Source organism: Myripristis murdjan, chromosome 6 (genome assembly GCF_902150065.1).
Source record: "Myripristis murdjan chromosome 6, fMyrMur1.1, whole genome shotgun sequence".
Lineage (NCBI taxonomy): Eukaryota > Metazoa > Chordata > Actinopteri > Holocentriformes > Holocentridae > Myripristis > Myripristis murdjan.
The window spans coordinates 24,714,504-24,735,793 of NC_043985.1; the positions used below are offsets into that span (position 1 = coordinate 24,714,504).

Below are 21,290 nucleotides of genomic sequence, written 5' to 3' on the forward strand. Positions count from 1 at the left end.
CTCTTATCCCAGCCCTCCTCATTAACAGCATTCCCATCACACTCGAGAGTCATTAAAGGAGCCACTTGTCCTCCCACATCCCCTCTTGTGTTTTCCTTTCATCATTCCCTTCCTCTGTTGAGATGAGCTGGTGGTGTGGATGGCTCGGCTGACACCTTTACTCCGCCAGGACCAGAGTGAATTATTGGGAGGCAGAGAAGTGAGGCTACATAAGCTTAGTAAAGATGTCTTTGTATGGCCTGTTCTGGGCATTCTCGTGTCATCATGGGAGCCTGCGAAAGCCTGCTTTCCTGCTCCCTATTCCTCTTAATGAACAAAAGTGTCAAATGCATCCTTACATTCAGGTCATTTGGGGTACCCCACAGCTGCAAAAAAGTCAAGATACTAAAAATAAGAGTGCCACTGAAAGTATGCAAGGGAGCTTGTGTTTCCAGACCGATGCAATGCTATCCCTTCGCCTGTCTGCTTCATTCCATCTAGGGAAGGATCTAGGCCTTGTGTCAGTGGATGTTTTCAGGAGGCACATAATTAAAATGACATTGTTGCTACAGTAAAGTGCTCCTCAGCAGCCAAGCACCTCTGTAAGAAATCTCACCTGGCAAGAGCGTCTTACCCCAGGAGTTCATTCTACAATTTCCACATCACTTTCTTCCACATTCTGACACCCAATGCAACAACACAAAGCCTCTTTGCTATCCCATTTTGCAAGCTGAATAAAAACAGGACAAGGAATGATGAACCATCGCATGTTTTCACATTTCTATGGTGAGGGAGAAAGAGACAGACAGAGAGAAGGAGAGCACGAGAGAAGATGGAGACTAATAGAGGACCGGCTGCAAGGGAAGAGTAGGGTCTGTATAGAGACACACTCTTCATTATTCCTCAAATAGAAACAAGCCCAGCCTCTGCTAATCTCCCACACAACAGTAACCAGAAAATGGGCTGTGCTTTTGCTGCCTCTGAAAGCCATGGGCTGACAATGGATGTAGAAGAAATCAAATTTGCGCCCCCCACACAATAACCTCCTTATTTTCTTTCTTTTCCCTTTCCTGTCCCTCTTGTCGCTGCTCTCCCTCCCCTCTATCTTCCTCTGCACTCGATCCGCCATTTAGTTAACTTCATTGGTTGGAGGAGAAGAATGCTGAGGATGCAAGACTCAGGAGAAACCAGCATCAATTAGACTCTAAAGTGCACTTTATTTTTTGTCCCTCCCATGCCAAATTAAATTACACTATAAATAAAAAAGTGCAATGGAAAAGCAATGAACTTTAATTATCTAAGCACAGCCTCAACACGGGTCATTGCCCACTGCACTCCAGTTCACTTTGTGCTCTCCCGCTGCACACGTGCTGGTCCGGGGCCAATGTTTTGATCTAGAGGGCCACACATCCTCAACTTTAAGAAAATATTATTTTTCACTTTTTATTCTGTTATATGTAATTTATATTCCCACTGATCTGTTCAGACTAGGCATGTGCATGACAAATATTTTGATTACCGGTTATCCACTGTCTTTTTTCTTCTTCTTCTTCTTTTTTTTTTTAACATAGCAAGTGCTCACACAGTCTGTCCATTTCACATTTCTAATTCCACATAACAGACTAGCTAGCTCTTCTCTTAGCACACGTGAGCGGTCCTTGTAGTGCTTTTCAATTTGGGCAATTACCGTCCATCTTGCTGACAGGTTGCACTCTGGTTCGAGGTATTTGATAAGGCTGGCAGAAGCCCTCGTCTTCAACAGTACTTATTGGCAGCATGTCTAGCTCAATCATTTTACAGATCCTCTGTAAAAACCATGTGAGTCACATCCCCTTGCTGGTCCTGATAAAAATGAAACGAGGGTTGTTTGCTGAGTGCCCTTCACCCCGGCCTGATGAACTGGATTTTTTTTTTTTTTTTTTTTTTTTTTTAATGTGTGTTGCAACATGTTGCTGGTGTTGCCGCTGGATTTTAGTGCCGACTTCCACAGTTTACAATGAGCGTCATTGTCTTTTCTCAAAAAATGAGCCCAAACAGAGTCTGTTGCTCTCTTCATTTAGCCTCAGCTGTTCCTCGGCTGATGACTGGAAATGTTCTGCATACTAACATAGCCTATGTAATGTCATTAAGCCCTGCTCATTTTCTCAAATCTCTCGAGTTCACAGTAGTTAACATTTTTTCATATTCACCCTATAAAATGAATATCAAATTTTACATCAAAAATGCTAATTAACCTTTTTGAATATCTGATTCATTTAAAATGAGTAGTTAACCGGATACCTGCGCACGTCTGCAGTTCAGACAGCATGCCTCCTTACATCCCCCGCTCCCGCCTTCACAAGTCACCTCTCTTCCATACACACCAACAGTCACGACTTTCTAGCCTTAATGTATGTGTAACACTCCGCATTCCTGCAAAAAGCCTCTCATTATTCATGCCATGAAAAGAGTGCATGAGAGAGGTTATACCATTAATAGAGCGATATTGTAATGGGTCTGAAGGAAATTGAATAATATTAATAAGACTGGATGAGCAAATAAATCACTGGTCACAGCTGTTAGGAGTCATTTCATTGTTGCATCAGTGCTTTTTCCCATTCTCGTCTTGTATTTATTTATTTTATACATTTCTTTTTGAATTCATTAGCACGCATCGCACATGTAACAGAGCAGATCAAACCGCTTTGATAATTCAGCTGAGAACACTGGAGACACAGAGGGAAACAAATTAAACATGATAACTAAGACTGTGCTTCTCCCCATGTGGATGGATGGGGTAACGTGTGTGTGTGTGTGTGTGTGTGTGTGTGTGTGTGTGTGTGTGTGTGTGTGTGTGTGTGTGTGTGTGTGTGTGTGTGCACGTGTATGCATGCATGTGTGTCTGAGAGATTGAGAGATGGAGAGAGTCTGGTAGACAGAGAAAGAGAGAGAGAGAGAGAGAGAGAGAGAGAGAGAGAGAGAGAGAGAGAGAGAGAGAGAGAGAGAGAGAGAGATACAGTGACTCCCCTTGGATTTTCTGCGGGAGGGACGCCAGGAACTCAATATCAGATGACATGGGAAAAGGTGCAACCTGTGAAAAATGTTACTCCTATTTCCATTTTATCTTAATTTGAAAAGTGCTATTTATTTTACCATGTACAGAAAAGAAAAAAAAAAGAAAGAAAAAATGAAAACCTGGATGGACTACCACCAGCAGCCTTCCTTTTTAAATCCACTCATCTCTCAGACGACAGTAAATAGTCTGTAAAGTACTGAACAAAAAAGGGCTGAGGGCATCCTATGACTGAAAAGGGCATCATAAATAAATAAATACACATGTATATACATTAAACATGTTTTCAATTCCTTCCTCTCTCCACAGGATATATCTTTCAGCCTGCCCAGTTTGCCTAAGAAGTGAGAAAGTCATTAATGAGCCCTTAAGGAGAATCATGTAAATCTAGTATTTTATTTCCTTCTGCTTTCATTTTGTTGAGCAACACACTGCTGCATCTAATATCACAAGACGGCATGGTCATGTTGCAGGCACAGGGTTGTGGGATTGACCTACACACTGTCTGATGAATTGCATTCGGTAATACGTAGTATTGTAGAAACCAAGGACATCAAGAAAAAGAGAAAAAAAAAAAACAGGAATTAAAAAGGAGCAGAGTGAGAGACTAAAATAACGTATGCTGTAATGTTATATGATTTAGCATCATGTTACGTTACACTGAGCTAACAGATAAGCTGGCTAAAGAGGCAAAAAAAAAAAAAAAAAGCCTTGTTTGCATGCTGCTTCCTCACGGGGATACAGATGAGGTTAGCTGTGTAATTAAAACAATTCAGCAAACTTTAAATGACTTATCTGGGCTTGTTTTACAAAGGCGCGGCTTGCAGATGTCCACACAGCCTGCTGCAGTCTGCTGCACCAGTGGGGCAGATATTCACTGGGTGCATATGTCTACACACAATGTTACACTGAAACCAGTTAGTGTGATACTAAATGTTTGACCTTGTTTCGCCGCACCATGGAGACGTGGGGTAGCATCCTACCTTGGAAAACAGGCAGCAACATTAATGGTATATAATGACATGCAGTAACAATTTAGAACAATTAATCAATCAAATCAGTGGGATACTGACCAGTTTTTGTCCTGAAGTCATGATGTATGTAAGATAATGTGTTGTAAAAAAAAAAAAATCTATGTAAGATGATGTAATGTCCGCTGCATCGTAAATAGGTTTATATTCCCTCAAGTTTTGTTTGTTTTTAAATATGGCTGCTGGTTTACACTCCTCTGTTCATCTGTCTCATTCCTTCTTTCTGCTGTTTTGATCACCTGTCTGTGTCTGTTCTGTCTTCCTGCTCCTGTCAGCCTATCATTACAGTAAAAATGCTAATTCATTATAGCGCATAGACTACACATCTTCAGTACACCTATCTTTGAAGCTCCACACTGTAGACTGCAACATCCACTTGGAAATTCTGCGTGTCGTAAGACTTTTAAGACTTCACCTGGGGCGATAGCTGCTGGACAGGAGTGAACTGATACTACAACCACAAACTACGCTTTCAGTTAGAGAGGTATGATTTAGATGAAGAGAAACCTGTCAACAAACAATGACTGTTTGGCTCTGTAGTGCTGGTTTGCACATTAGAAAGCCAACAGTTCTCTTTGTTAAAACAGTGATAAGCCTTTATCGAGTCCAACATCTCCGTTTTCTCTTTATTATTGAGATGAAAAAGTTGAATGATAGCATCAGTAACTGCCAAAACTTTTTTTTTTTTTGCCTTTCTTTGATCTTCATTTTCTGGCTTGCACCGTTATTACTACACTTTTGCTAATGCTTGTGTGTGTGTGTGTGTGTGTGTGTGTCTATTCAGAAAAAAATGGCCCTAGGAACAAAGAGCAGACCCCTTTCAAACTGCTTTAGCCTGCCTCTGACAGGATTTGATCAAAAGACAAATTCTGTTTGTGAGATAGAATGCTAAACATTTACCCTTAAAATGCTTAAACTCAAAAATACATTACATGAAATGAAGAAAATATGACATAAGAGAACTTCACATTCCCTTGAAAATGAACAGTTAATCACCCATGCAACCGCACTCCACCTTCCTGCTTTACATACACACTCACACACACACGTAAGCCACCTCTGATTTCTTTGTCGAAACAGACCTGTGACACAGTTGAATAATACTGAATCATTATTTGTCGGTGTCGTCACTTGATGGTTTACATAACCGGGGTTTAATAATAGAACAAGTGCGCAAACACTCTCCCACAGTACTACTGGTGTTCCTGACCAACAAATGGAAACAACAATACTCAGGTTTGTAACACTATTTTGAGAAGGAGTCAGAGAGAGAGAGAGAGCGAGAGAGAGAGAGAGAGAGAGAGAGAGAGAGAGATCAAATTAATCCAGTTACTACATTTCCCTTGCCACTTGCCTGGCGTTCACCCGGTAGAGTCCTGGCCTGTGCGTTTTTCCTATAGATACAGCGTAGTCTCGAGGGTCTTGTGCATTTAATTTGGCATCAAAAAACACGGAACAAAGCAGCAGAGTACACAGCTTTGTTTCACATTCGCTCGAGAGAAAGACGCTGCTTCACTTCAAACTTGAACACGTATTCCATTACAGGCGATGCCGTGGAGCTGAATGCCTACAAGCATTAGCATCTCTTCTTAATTACATTCAATCTGAATTCAGGCTTTGTTAGTGAGAGGTGTGTGGCATTAAAGGACCTCAGCAGTGTTTTGAATGATTAATCCCATTTATTACAATTAAGGTACACTTTACACCTCTACCCACGCCTTTACGCGCCACACGTAAGTTTTAAGACACGCTAATGCCTTCCTCCTACTTTCTAGGCAGCCATTTGTTTCCATTCTTTTCAATTTTGTACAAAAATCACCTTGCGAACTGTCGAGGGACTCGACAGTTGCTTAAGATAGATAATCCATCACGGTGAACAATCCACACAGTTTTGTCAATGCATCCTTGTCATTGCATGGTGATTCAGTTTGATGCCTGCATGGATTTGAAAAGTCTGTATGATAACGACAAACAATAACCAAACACGGACACTGTGAAAAGGATGATTGGATTTAGTTTCTCCTTGCCATAAAAATCTTATGATAGTTAGACAGCTAATGTCAAAGTATTTTTTTTTTCTCTCAGTTTATCCAATACTACCTGAATGCAACATTCCCCTCTATTGAACTCGGAGATGCTTTCTATGTGGAGATACCCGCAACAAAATGTATGCCTCTGCCAGAAAATGCTTTCCGTGGAAGAGACTGTTATATAAAGTAAATTCAAAGGCTCTTAACTTAATAATTAACTAAATCCATTGAAATCAGGTTAAACCGGAGCAGCAGAGAGGCAGGTTTGTCATCCAACAACATGGGAAAGTCAGGTAAACAGCTGTGTGACAAGTTCAAACACCAAAAAAACATGACACCTTTTAGATCCCTGTGCAGATGGGATCGAATTATCCAAAAAAAAAAAAAAAAAAAAAAAAAAAAAGAAAGAAAAAGAATAAATAAATAAATAAATAAAAATAGATAATTAGGTACTTTTCTGTATTTGCTTTCCAAAATACAGCAACTGTAAAATTAGGCATGCGGTTGAAACCTCAAAGTATGTGTTTTAATAAATAACTATGGAACATTTTGTTATTTTCGACCCTTTTTATCGCAGTAAAATGGTGGACAAATTATGGAGCTTCAGCTGGAGATGAACAAAAGCTTGACTGAGGGACATGCTCAGCTGGCAGACATTTAACTTCAGCTGGAGACCCCGGCGATGTTTGTGTGTGTGTGTGTGTGTGTGTGTGTGTGTGTGTGTGCGTGTATGAAAGAGTGAGTGGGAGAGACAGACAACGAAAGAGAGACACTCCATGTTAGCAGTCACATCACATCACAGCTTGCAACCACATTGATAAAGAGAGTCACCATGCAGACTAATTTGGACAGAGAGCAGACCAGACTATTACTGACTACTGCTAATTTCAAGTCATATGAAAAAAAAAAAATAATGACTTTATTGGTTATTCCTCTGTACACTCTGAATTTTGTTGTCTTTGTTTGGAAAAAGGCAACCCATTTCATTTTCTCTCTGTGTGTGTAGGCATGTGTCAATGATACATGAGCACATGTGTGACTATGCCTGCATATTTGAATGTAGGCATATGTCTGCTGTTCTTTTGTATGTGTGTGTTTATGTGTGTGTGTGTGTGTGTGTGTGTATGTGTCATGGGGGCAGGGTGTTTTATTTATCTCTCTCTATTTGAGGATACGGTCCTCTGAGAGAGCCAAAGCAAATTCTATTGTAAACCTGAAGCAACTGAGGGACTGCGAGAGCCAAAGCCATCCATCAGTGCTGGACATATCCCCCATATGCAAACAAATGAATTACAGCACTCGCCTCTCACCGGGCCCACGGCACAGCAGAACAAAACAGGGTGCAAAGATGTGAGGAGAGGTGAAGGGATGCCGTATTATACGAGCAAGATTATGAAACCCTCCTGTGGCCCCACAGTGAAAAGACAGACAAACAGAGGGATAAATGAAGAATAAGGTCAAGTGATAGGGGTCCTATGAAAATGAGAGAGGGAGACCGCCACGTACTGTTGGACCTCTTCACCTTTTCGAAATGTAATGGCACCGAAGACAGGCAGGCGGCTGGATGTGCGCTTATCCTTCAGAGGGGCTGCAATCACTGCAAGTGGGTAGGTGAAAACCTGACTGCACACAGCTGTGTGTCACTTTTGCAGCTCTGTGGTGCTGTCGTCCTCTAGGAATGATTAACCCAGAAGAGCTTAATATAGAAAAAGAGAAAGAAATAGATGGAGAAAGAGGATGAGTGGGAGAGGGAGCAAGAGAGATAGAGAGAGAGAGAAAGAGGGAGAGGGAGAGACAGACAGAGAGAGGAGGGCATAGAGGACATTATTGTATTCCACAGAGGCTCTGCTCTTTACCTCTGCACATCAAACTGTGTTCACCAGCGTTTAGCAATCTGTCTGCTAATTAATCATGCGCTCTAATCAGTCAGAGACACTGAAAATCTGTCTGAGTGTGTGTGTGTGTGTGTCTGTGCTCAAGCAGGCTTCACTGTATATGTGTTAGAGCGGGTTTGTGTGCATATGTGTGGAAAGTATGCACGCCGGAAAACAGGTATACATTATTCACTGCGAGATAAAGAGGTAAAATTAGCTATTACCATTTGCATATCAGTGGGAATGCTATTCATACAATCAGACTCGGAGAGAAAACATCTGATTCTGGCTTCTCATCGTCTTTTGTCGGTGTGTGTTTTACACAAGTTTCTGTATAGATGCGTCCTCCTGCTTGGGAAATGCATTGCAGCGTTCCATTCATGTTCAATTACAATGACGCTATTTCAGGATCTATGACCTGACTTGATACCGTCTTGGTGGCTGAGTCCAGGGTAATTGCATCTGTTGTGAGCTTGTAAGCCTCAGAAATCAGAGCAGTGAACAATGGATAGTATATTTCCTCTACCCAACAAGGTTTATAATCTGCTAGTTGAAAAGGGTTGCAGTATTCATCACACTGATAATGATCCCCAAGGTAGTGATATCAGCATGATGGGAGATAGATTTACTGCATTGCCACCAGGGTAAGCAATCATGTCTGCAGCTATTCTGGCTAATTGTGACATGGTGGCAGTGGCAGCAGGGGTGGGCTAGGTTAGCCTCCGACACAGAACACCAGCCAAGCCTGCTAGCTCGCATACAGCCATCAACGCTAATCTCCCGCTATGTGCTAACAATAGCGCTGATGTGCTTGCTTTCCTGAGGAGCTTTTCTCCCCCAAGCCTGCCTTGTTTATGCGATGCCCCAGCAGCCAGCCGTCTTTAGCTTCCCCATTACCTGGGGGACAGCAGAGCTGAAATCAGCCGAGGTATTGTCGCTCCCATGGAATGGCTGTGTGATTGAAGGCACACAGGTTAGCGGATTCGGCATCACACGGGCTGGGAAACGTGGGGGTTGTGGATAAACAGTTCTCTAAACCAATTACTTAGCGTAGAGCACATTAAGATTAGTGAAAGAGAAAAAAAATATGAAGAAGGAGAAGGGAGATTGCAGAGAAAGAGGCTTAGTTTCTGTGTGTGACAGAGGGTAGATGGTCCGATAGAAAGAGTGTACAATGTATACTGCATATTGAAGTTAGTAACTGAGCTGCTGTGTGTGTGTGTGTGTGTGTGTGTGTGTGTGTGTGTGCTGGTATGTACTATGGGGCTGGGAGGGTGAGAGACAAAGATGCACACAGTGACTGTGACACAAATGGAAACAAAGAAATAATTTTAAACTCTTATTTATACACAGAAAGGCAAGTGAGCGGGAGCATGCACACAAGTACACACATTCATACCTGTTTCCAGTTACCAAAGCCCTCTAGTGTTTGTCTGACCAGCAACAGCAGAGTTGCACCTTATAACTCGATGCTCATTTGAAAAGTAAAACTATTGCTTTAGTCATTAATCTGATTTTTGTGTTACTTATTCTGTCTAACCCAATTAATGCATACATGCTGCATATGTACATATTACATGCATGCTATCCAGTATATGATCTCTTACTCTCTCCCTCTTTCTCTCTTTCCCTCCCTCTCTTTGCTGCACCCCTTAATTTCCTTCAAAATTAAGTATTTAAAAGCATAATATGTGGTCTAGCACATTTCTTAGGGTCTTTGAAGCTTGTGACAGCCCCTGGGCATTCAGTTTATAACATGGCAAATTACATTGGACCTCTGCTGCGCAAAAAAAAAAAAAAAAAAAAAAAAAAAACAGGGACAGGCTCCCTCATGGTATGTCAGAATGTAAGCCTCCATTTTAACATGCTCCCTCTAGCCGTCTCTATTTGTCTGTCTGTATTTCTCCTCACCTGCCCCTTGAGGTCATGAAGAGACTTCATAAACTCAAATAAGGGAGACATGTTTGAAATGTGGTGGCTTCTGCAAATTTCTGCAAGCTTTTCTACAAACAGCCGCCAACCACTGTTATCAACACTGTGCTAGTTACTGCAAAGTTCAGAAGCAGGCACATCGTTATGCCATAGACTTAGTTGGTAAGGTAAACAGAGAGAGAGAGAGAGAGAGAGAGAGAGAGAGAGAGAGAGAGAGAGAGAGAGAGAGAGACAGAGAGAGAGAGAGAGGGTTCCCCGTGTACTAAAGCTGAATGACAGCCAAAGATAGAGTGAGAGAAAAGTGGGACTGCCATGTCACACATGTCAGCATGGGTTAGTAGGCAGCTGGCAAGTGGTCGTTGCTGTCTGAGTTCACCAGCCAGTCTGACACAACCAAAAGCCACAACCAATACACGGGAGACCTGAGAATGCATAAAACCGCAAGGGCAAGACCTGGATAGAGATCACACAACAGTCTTTTTCGTTCTGACTTCTTTTTAAGGTGAAGGAAGCATTAATAAAAATGATAATATTATGTCAAAATCAATTGGCCTCGTGGAAAGAAAACAAAAAAAGAAAGAAATGAGATAATGATCTGACTGTGGCAATTTCTGATTGTGTGCTTTTGGGTGCCAAGTTACAGTAGGCGGATCCAGTTCCATGAGGATGCATTACGGTGCACTGCACCCACAGATAAAATTAATGCATCCTCATTTTCAAATCCGTGTTTTCCCCATCCCTGCTCATAATTGCTTGAGCATGGTCCAAGTTGTTTGATTTTCAATTCGTTTGATTAATTTCACAGTGCCCGGATTAGTATTTACCTCTAAAGCAAGTCTATCATATGATAGACTAATCTCCCTCAAAGATCAATGCAGCTTTAAGTCAGCTTGAATGATGTCATCCAAGTCCACTGGCTGTTAGTTTGCAAGTCAGCCTGGAACCAAAGCACACAATGTTGTTTACTTGAGCTGAGCAGTTTAATACTCCAGTTATATTACTCATTTTATTTTTTCACAGAAAATATTTTACAAAACCAACTGTAGTAATAGCAGAAGACAAAATATGCTAAAATAAAGGACTATACCCTATCAAATATTTGTTGCTATCAGTGCAATTTTTTGCACTGATAGCAGAGCAGTGCAAGTTTTATTTTTTTTCCACAGAACAAAGTAGTTTAAGGGTCTGCTAAGGTGCAGTTATCCAATTATAGATCCATCACTCATATTTCTGCTGATGGAAACTGCCTCCTCATTTGTTTTATTATGCATCCACACCTAACAGTCACTACTATCTTCATCATATCTGTTTGAGAAGATGGTGCTTTATGGAAACAAAGGCAGACTACAGGGCAAAGGCTACGGTAAATCTGCAACAAAGGATTTATCCCTGCATCCACACTATTTACATATTTTAATTCAATAAAAAAATATTAGTAATCTTTTTTTTTTTTCTCAGATTTTCCTATTTACTGTCATTTGAAAATCAAAGATTAACATCATCACATCTGAAAAACATTCATTCCACTTCCAAAATGTGAGCTTATCGTCATCATTGTAGCATGCATATGAATGCAGTTCTTGTTAGCATGTTCCAGCATTTCTCCATCAATTAATTTGGATAAAAGTCCCCTACACACAGGCTGCAATCGCAATGTGGCCAAGCCTTTGATGTTAAAACAAATGAGTACAAAAATGGCAGAATAGTGTTTTGAAGATTTGTCTTCCTATTTCACCACAGAGAACGCTAGATCTCCCCTAAGTCAGTGAATCTCTTTTCTCTCACAATGATGAAATCCTCCATTGTCACTTTAACTGAGAGGATGGGAGAACCTAGCTTTCGGGGGGGAAAAATCCCTCCTCTAAGCTCTCAACCGTCCGCCCAGCCATCCATTGAAGTCTATTTGCATTTTTGACACTTATGGGCGTGCTTCCTACATTTTCCGTATAATTTATATGACTTATACAGCTCATTTATAGATTGATAGCTGCCATTCCTAACTGGCTATAATGAATGCTCCATCAGTGCACACAACTTGCTGTGCTGGATCTGACACCACGCCAAAGACTTCACAGAACCACTCTCATTCTTCATTAAAGTCTAATTTGTCTTTGGAAGGCAGAAGTCTGTGTAACAACCTCCCCTCCCCACCCCCCTATTTTTTTTTTTTTTTTTTTTTTTTTAATTCACAATTTTTAGTCTGTGCAAGGAAACAGGATTTTGGCATTACGGTTTATTTTTCAAAACAGACACCGAGCATTCCAGTTAGGCAGCAGCCATGCAAAAAAAAAAAAAAAAAAAAAAAAACAGAAAGCGGGAGGCTACGCACTGTAGTAATGAGGAAATGGTAAGTCAGTGGTTAATAATGCTTGAACTAAATAGGCGGAAAGTGCACCACAGACTACAACTTGTACATCTCTGACATCCATATGACACTCCTCTGTCCTTGAAGATTTTTTTCTAGGGCCATCATTCAGTAATACCTGTCCAATATCATGCTGCCGGTACAGACTACCACAGGAGGAACTTGTGCTGGTTTCTGTGCTGCTGAGACTAAAGCTTCCTTACTGAACTGGTTTAGCCTTCTTAGCCCTAAGGGACACCTTACATTCATATGACCTCTTTTAACTACAAAACTCCACATTCCAATCCGAGAAGAAATAGCACAGCAGAATTGTGCCTCAGAGCAGAGAGATATGCAATATGATGGCCAGAACATGATAGGGCCTTTACAGAATAAAGGAACACCTAGAGATGAAGCTAATGAATACAGAAAGAATCTGGCTCTCTTTCATGCTGCGATTAGTGTTATGCAAATGTAGAGCAAACTGGAGGGTGGGGGAAGAGGAAGGACTGCAAGCCAGTGACTGTGGGGGTCCCACCTGTTTCATCAGGCAGAGAAGACCCTTTTAACCTGTCCACACTGCCCCACAAACACACATTTCCCCGGGGCTTGTGTCATCCCACTCAATGTTGCCTAACAAAGCAGCTCATTTCAGATTTCCTTTTGCAGCAGACGATTTGACATGGGCCACCTGGTCACAAGTCTGTTTTTTACATATCTCTTTTGCATAGCCCTTGTCCACCTAATGTAACACAAAGAGAGGTGATTTTCTACAACACTTGTCCACAGAGATTTAAATCAACGTGCGCATGAATTTGAAAAAGGGAGGGAAAAAAAAAAAAAAAAACATGTCACAGAAACCAGGCCATAAGCACCGCCACAGCTTTTCAGGAATACAAAAGGAGAAATTGAAATATCGCTGTATATAGTGATCAACTATTGTTCCCCGCACCCACACACTCACGCACACATGCATACGCAAACTCTCTCTCTGTCTCTCTCTCACAAACACACATACATAAACCTCTGCACCATGCAGTCCCAGAGAGCAAGGGCAATCCTCAAAACTCATGAATATGACAATGAGTTGTATCTGGGTCATTAATATGACATAGTTGTGACACAGGAGCCCAATTAGTAGTCAACATAGATCCTCTACTGTTCCCTTGTTACTATACATAATCACTATATCACAACAACAGAATCCAGAGCAGGGGATGATCAAACCACACAGACACCTACAAGGAATATTAAAGAGTCCTCTTCAAATAGCCACCACCGAGTAGATGAAGACGTCACGTCAACATCAGAGCATTACATAAACTATGTTTACTGATAGTATACCTAGCTTGCATGGCCGTCTGACTCCCACATATTTGGTTTCACACAGTATGTCTATGTTTGCATGAAAAAAAAAAAAAAAATATCTGTGATGTATCTGTGACTGGCTAAATTATATTAATTTAATCACTAAAAGGGAATGAGATATAGCAAGGCCTTGCATGTTGTGTGACTATTTTCTCCCCTTGGTGACAGACGGGCTGCAGCCAAATGCTGAAGAGTCTGGCACAGGCTGCAGGAGGCTAGCCATTGGGCAGTATGCAAACACACACACACACACACACACGCACGCACGCACGCGTGCACGCACGCACGCACACGCGCACACAAACACACAGAGCAGTTGATTACCATGCTATAGTGTCATTGGCTACCTCTCCACTGCCTCTCACTACTACGACCACTTGTCATTGACTGGGAATGTCCAATTGATGTTTTGTGCAAATCCCATTCATGTTTGCTGATTCGTTAGATAATGTGGCCCGATTATGAGCCAAGGACATTTGAAGAACCTCAACCCCATGGAGATGCATTAAACAACTACTTAGTTCTTTCAAAATAAATGGCCATTAATCTGAAAACAACTTTTTTTCCCCCCTTGATTTCTGACAAGCCGACTGAGATGAAGACTACATCTGTTCAGGATTATTTTTTTTGTTGGGTGAAAGGGAGTTTAGCCATTAAATGGGCATGCATGAACTCTTCATCTTCATTCAAGTTTTCTCCGGTTAGCATCTCTCTGAAAGCATCTCTCTCCTCCCTCACACGTGTAGTAGAAGGGAGGACTGACAGCCCCTGTCACAAGGCCTTGACCTGAGCAGTGAAACAGACTGGTACCTCAGCACACTCCATAGAGACAACTGGGATTAATTCAAGTGTAAGTCTATCCTTGTCAGATCAAAACTATCATAGTAGGGCAGCCTTGCCTACATGCAGGTGCCAGGATGAGTGACACATTAAGGTCATAGACTAAGAGGGTGAGTGGGTAGCGAGAGAAACACATGAACACTCTCTCTCTATCTATCTCTCTCTCTCTCACACACACACACACACACACACACACACACACACACAACCATGTAGACATATATGCACTTGTCAATGAAAATACACAACTGTAAGTACAAAGAATGCAAATAATATGGGTTAAGGTGTGTTTTTTTGCATGAAGGTGTCCCTTTTTTTACTGGTAAGAGTCATGTTTTTTTCCATTTTTTTTTACCAAGTGTTCCTGTTTAGGTGTGAGCGTCTGCGGTCATGGACACACAAGTCTTTCTTTCTTTTTTTTTTTTTTTTTTTTTTCTCCCCAAAGGATCAAAGATGTGAGGTCTGGAGCTCAACAGTCAGAGAATGTCTGATTGCTAGCTGGGGTGTGACCATGCTGTGTTGTATTGTGTGGCTTTGACTGCTGACCAGACTCCTGTGAAGCTGAGCTGAGCTGCCATCTGATTGCCAGGCTGATTGGGCTTATGAGTTAAAAAGCAGATCTGGGAGACAGACGGCAAAGCTAGGCCCAGATGTCCAGATCCCAGACATTCATTCTGCACCCCTGGGTCTGCAGAAGGCATAGGTCCAGGAGGATGCACACACACACACACACACACACACACACACACACACACACACACACACACTTGCACAGAATTCTTGTATAAGGAATATGTTTACACTGTGGTTTATGCTTTCTGATACCTTACTTTTTTAATGCCTAAATCCAGAAAATACTGCAGCATTTATGGCAGGGCTTAGGATTTCACATTGATGTACCTCTCAGGAGCACATTGCTGTCACATGCCAACTGCAATGAAAATCAAAATGCAATTCAAATATATCATCATAGTGAATGCTTTTTTCCTTTCTTATGAGTGCAGGTGAATGTATGACTCACTACTCGCCAATCTACATTTTAATCAGAAATGTGGCTATTTCTCATTTCACTTTTACCTTTCTCTCATCATGAACAAGACGTTTAAAGACTGCCCATGACTGGCCGAAATGACTGGCTGAAAAGTCAAGTGCACAAGCAGTGTATAAGCAGAGGGAATGATAAACCTGAGACCTCCATGAGTCACAGCGTTTTATTTGACATTAAAACCATTCATGACACACATGGGCAAAGAATGCTTTTCTTTGACTAATGATACCATATGCCCAATTTACAGCACTGCTGGTTTCTATCAATTCTGAACAGCTATCGTCAATAATGGTCACTATCATATATACCATATATACCTTTCACTGATGTTATTTTATGGTATGTCTGCTTTGTGATATGTTTTCTTTGGTAGTCTTGTCTTGAAATTCATCATTTTTATGATCTCTTGCCGATTATAAAAGATGTTGAGTAATGATTTTTTTTTTTTTTTTTTTTTTTATAAACTATCCACCAAACACATTTCCTTATTCAGACTTTGGATTGATCGATTGATATAAGGTACTAAATATATTGAAAAGCAGTCTTAAAGTGTCATTTCAATAAAAAAAAAAAAAAAAAAATCAAAACTGCATCCCATATAGCCTAACATGATAAGTTTAGAAGTTCCTCTAACTCAAGGTTGAACATTGTTTCTTTTTAATATTAATTCTTTGTCAAGGGTTCTCTAAGAATCCCTGAATTTTTTAATTTGATTTCTTGCTTTTTTTCATGCACCTTTGAGAAGCTGCGAGGTTACAACACATCCTTTTACTGCAACCTATCCACATGTTTCACAGCTGTGGCTGGGATTACACATGAAGAAATTTTAGTGGAAATGAAGTGGGTTCTGGTAAAATGCTATTTCTGTTTTGTTAGAGTGGGAGTTATACAAGCATTGCTATTTCCCCTGCAGATAAAATTTGCTTTAAGCGTGCTTTGAAATGGACAAAACACTGTTTCTGTGAAAAATTATTTCTTCACAGGCAGAAGTCCTTCGGCTCCAACAGGTCATGCAACCATTTCACAATGCGAGCCCGTTCTTTTCATCTCCTATACGATACAAGTGAGTGAAAGGTGAGAGATAGACCTTTAAGCGTGTACACATATGTGACATTTGTCACAAAGCTTTGCACAGCTCTGACGGAAATAGTGATTATTTTTAGTTGACAGATTCCGTACAGGTAAGGAAAATGTGCATTAATGACCTAAGATGAGAACCATCATCTCCAACAGCTTTGCTTTTCTGTGGATTTCAAAACATCTTGCAGTATTAAATGCAGATTCCTACTGGTTCCATCACTAAGGGCTTGTGTCTGTTGACAACCTCTATTTTAGCTAGCAGCACTCACAAGCTGCCTAGGGATGTGCTAGTCATGGCTCTGTTGCTATGCGACTACTAAAAACCTGTGTGAAGGGCATCTCTCCAGTTTAAATGTTTTTAACTTTCAGTTTTTAGAGCAATGAGTGCTGGAATGATGCTCAGCTCACTCTATAGTCCATGTTCTACCACAACAGAATCAGAGGCCAGTCCTTTAGAGGAAGGTCTCGTTTCCACTCATGGCCTCAATTTCCTCCCCTAGTTAGACTCTTTTGTCTTTTTTTTTCTTTTGAAAGGGGACCTATAGAATTTTACCTTCATTACGCACTATCCAGAAAGATGAAAGGAGGCAGGAAGAGACTGTGCACACCCTTTCCCAGCCCATTTAACCTTTTAATTTAGCAGCAGGAAATAATGGTGGCCTGGGCCAGCATCACTTTAAACAGATGCTGCCCAGGTGCCCCGGAGGCAAGACGAATGACTCCTTTGCGGCACCTATGTATACATCTGTGTGCGAGTGTGTTTGTGTGTGTACTGTACGAGACAGAGAGAGGGAGAGAGGGTTTTTGTGAGTGCCAGAGCATTTGCACTGTACACATGCAAGCTGTTATTAACCGAGCTGTCACATCAGTCATACCTCTGGTCCTGTCACTCTCATTTTAGAAGCATGTGGCATTCCAATGAGGTCAGGAAGAGAAAGACTGACAGTGGAGAGGAGGGTGAGGATTACTAAGTAGAAAAGACACCATCATCACGACTGGCAAAGGTGGGTGATGTAAGGCAAGTGGTGAGTAATGATGCATCCTGAATTCAGGTCAGTGCTCTTTGCTGAATTTTAGGGAGGGAGCCTAGGCAATAAGGAGAGAGAGGTGGAAGGAGAGTTGGAAGACTTCCCTCGTAGCCCTGAGTCACAGCAACAAAAAGATTTCAACCTATATTGTTTCAAAAACACGAAAACACTAGCCACCACTTTACGACATCACTACACTCAACATGCGTTTCTATATTCCTTTTAATCCACTCCTGTTCCCACAGTAAGAGTTGAGATGGAGAGAGAGCCAGGAAAGGGAGCAATGCTCCTTGGCCTCTGGAATGACAGAATGGCGCTTTTATGATGTCTCCTAGATTATTCCTTGAGATGGATGGGCTGAGCTGGAAGACCAATTGATTAATCCATCGACTGGCGGAATGTGCTCCGGCCTTCCCCCTGCTCAGCTGTCCTTTCGCTGGACAGAACATTCGGAAAGACATGCTGGAGAGGATGACTAATGAGTGAGGCTGCTCCAGATGCTGTTTGTGTCTGTCTGTATATGTATGTGTCCACGATGTTTGCTTGTGTCTGTTGACGGAGCAGATTTCATCACAAGTGTGTTGGTTTACAGGCATGTTGGTGCAGAACAGTATCCGGTATGAAGTCTCAGCTCATCAGCAACTGGATCATCACCACAAATCAGTGCAATGAAGCCAAAAAGTCCAAACACTTTGACAGAGAGAGCTCCAGATAGTTGTCTTTGCTTTCTATTTGAGGGTCCAAAGTCTTCAAGTGATTTTTCACCACTTGATCAGAGAATCTCCTCTTTTCAACATCTTGTCAATCAGGTTTCATTTGTTTCATATATTAAATAAAAACATAGCCGCACTGCTTGATCTTGCCTAATTATTCTCATTGTTTGACAGACAGATTTCTTTTTTCTTAATAAAGACTCTACATTACTATGGCAATGTTGTTTTGAAAATAAGCCTGGGGTGACACAACAGTGATGAATTCCTCCATATTTGTGCTGACAACAATTCCAAACAAATGATGCTTCATCCACCAGCACCGTATCAAAAGTGAGCTGAGGTTTGTTCACAGTGGCTGCCTATGATGCCGAGTTGCAGCACCATGTCAGTGGCCATAATTTTAGTGCTAAATTCCTCTAAGGTTATGAAAGCATCTTTCAGTTGTCGGTTGCTATGAGGTGACTCTCTCCTTGCCTACCTCTGCAACTAGACACATCACCGTGTGACTGACTAACAATGATGCATCCTACAAGAGGCTGTGCGCAAAACACCACTGACTGTGCCCTGACATGAAAACCCACATAGGTTCTTACTCACAAAGGAAAGATGGGGGGTGAAACTGAGATGGGATAATAATGCTGATTGGCATGAAAACCTTTGTGTCAAATAAATAGTTTTTATAGATCTGACACAGTGGTCAACGTGATGAGAGCACTGAAAATAGTAATCGATGAGGGAAGAACTATCCTAATAATAGAGACATATGTATTTGTACAAAAGCCATCACTAATTCCCAGCACACCTTCTTACTTCAAACAAAAGCCAGCTCTCCAGGCTATTGTTTGAAGAAAGGCGAAATCCACTGAATCTTTGGACATGGGTCAGGGAACAAGGTTACGGTAATTACCACAAACCATGTCGATGTATGAACAAAAACACCTTGTGAAATCGAAACAAGGCATGAAATTGTTTCAACTCCAATTTCAGTGTCTATAACCCATGATGCCATCTACCGCATCTTCATAAAAAAGCTGTTTTCACCTCCAGCATGAGGTCTACAAGCTCCAAGCTGGTCTACAAATTGGAGACCCCCCTGCACTGTTTTGCTAGCTTCCAAAACAAAAGGCAAGAGAGTAGATAGCAGATCATTCTGATGATTCCCCTTCACACTGAATGAAATCCCCTGAGAGATTTTATACCCAGAGAAGATGAAAAATGGAGGGGTAGTTCCATTATTGATAGAAGTCCCAGGCAGTCAAAGAAATGAATGCTAATGGTGTCCTAAGCCGGGCTTTACAGAGATTAATCCGATTTAAGAAATGAACATTTTATTATATGGCGCAAAGTGCTGGCCCTGATCTGAACTGAGTCACAGCCTGAGAAAGATGAAATTACAAAGAAGTGTGGGAAGGGAACATGGGTACCCAGTCTGTCACTTTGCAAGATCCTGGCACCTCATTGCACTGGTACCCTTTTCCAGCTGACAAGTTCATTAATTTTATGACAGGGCTGCTTGGACTGATTTTCATAAGATAAGTGAGACAACAACTGGACATAAAACAGATGTCTGTGGTAGCAACATCCTCAAATGAAGTCTGGATTTACGTGAACAGCAGGAAGTCCCTCTTGGTCCCTCAGCCGCACCTGCTCTGAGGCTATTTCCCACTGTTGAGGAGGACTAACTGGGATACACAAGGGGATGCCACTGTTATCATTCCTTTATAGTGAAATAAACAGAGCACCAGTATCTCCCAGTAAATCACCCCATTTTAATCTAATTTGCATCTTTGCTTGAATAGATTGTGATGTAGTCTATGATATCCCAACCATACACATAAATGAACATATACAGCAAACATTAATCTGCAGAGAAATCTCAAAAAGAGTGACAGAGTTTGTAGAGTGCTGAATGAGGAGGAGGAAAACTCTTTGTCCTTACTGGTATGAATCACTCTGCCTCAGTTGCCAACAAACAGCTGTAATCTTTGGGATGTGTAGGGAGGATTTATCATGCTAAACCCCCTGACAGGGCAAAAAACATAAAATGAGCAGTTTAATTTGTCTTCCCAAGGTGATGTCACTCCATCATATGGAGGGACTTTCTTTCAAGGGGTGAGAAATTTTCCTCACTTTCACAGGTGAGTGATATAATTAATACTATCTGTGACGAGTGGTAGCCACAACCTCTGTTCATACGTCTACTACGAACACTGGTTTACTATCAACATGACAGACATCTATTAGCACAAGCTATCATGTTTAAAATCATTGATAAGAAACTGAACATATGTATTTCTACTAATCGTGTTTAGCTGAATGCTTATCCTATATTAACATAATCCTAGTTGCTTTGAATCCTGTTAACTGGGAGGCAAGCAAATGTGAGATAGTCAATGCTAATTGACAAAAATATTCTCATAATATAAAAATGAAACACTGATACCCAACATATTATAACTGTTACAACTCTATCACTATCCAATGCTTTGGAATAAGCCTGCTATTTATTTTTTTCTTTTCTTTTTTCTTTTCTTATGATGACTTTTTTTTTTTTTTTTTTTTTTTTTGCAGTAACAGAATAGAATTGTGAATACTGTACCATATTCACTAAGCATTTTAAATATTTAAATATATTGTTTTTGCTTGTGAAAATGATGGTCTGCAATGTAACTTAACAACGCAACTCACCTTTTGTGGGTCACAAGAAAACAGTGTGTGTGCTCTATGAATGGTGTCCGTTGTTGCCTAGTAGGAAAGTGGTCTAGTCCAGCAGACTAGTGGCTCAGTTACGCTATGGAGTACAACCTCCGTATTTTATGCAGCTAAGTGCAGGTAGACTGAATAGTGGAGAGAAGACGACAGATTTTAATTTCAGCACCACCGGTGAAGGACAGCTCCCTCCTAGCCAGTTCAGACAGGCTACACTAAAGAGGCACTGAACAACTGTCCCCTGTGTTTCAACTATGCAGAC

General features: G+C 41.2%; 1 protein-coding gene across 1 annotated transcript in view; it reads right to left on the bottom strand.

Annotated features, from left to right (window-relative positions):
* Nucleotides 1-21,290, bottom strand: part of lrrc4ca (leucine rich repeat containing 4C, genome duplicate a) — a 56,387-nt gene that overhangs the window by 33,864 nt on the left and 1,233 nt on the right. The gene's annotated exons all lie outside the window — the stretch shown is intronic.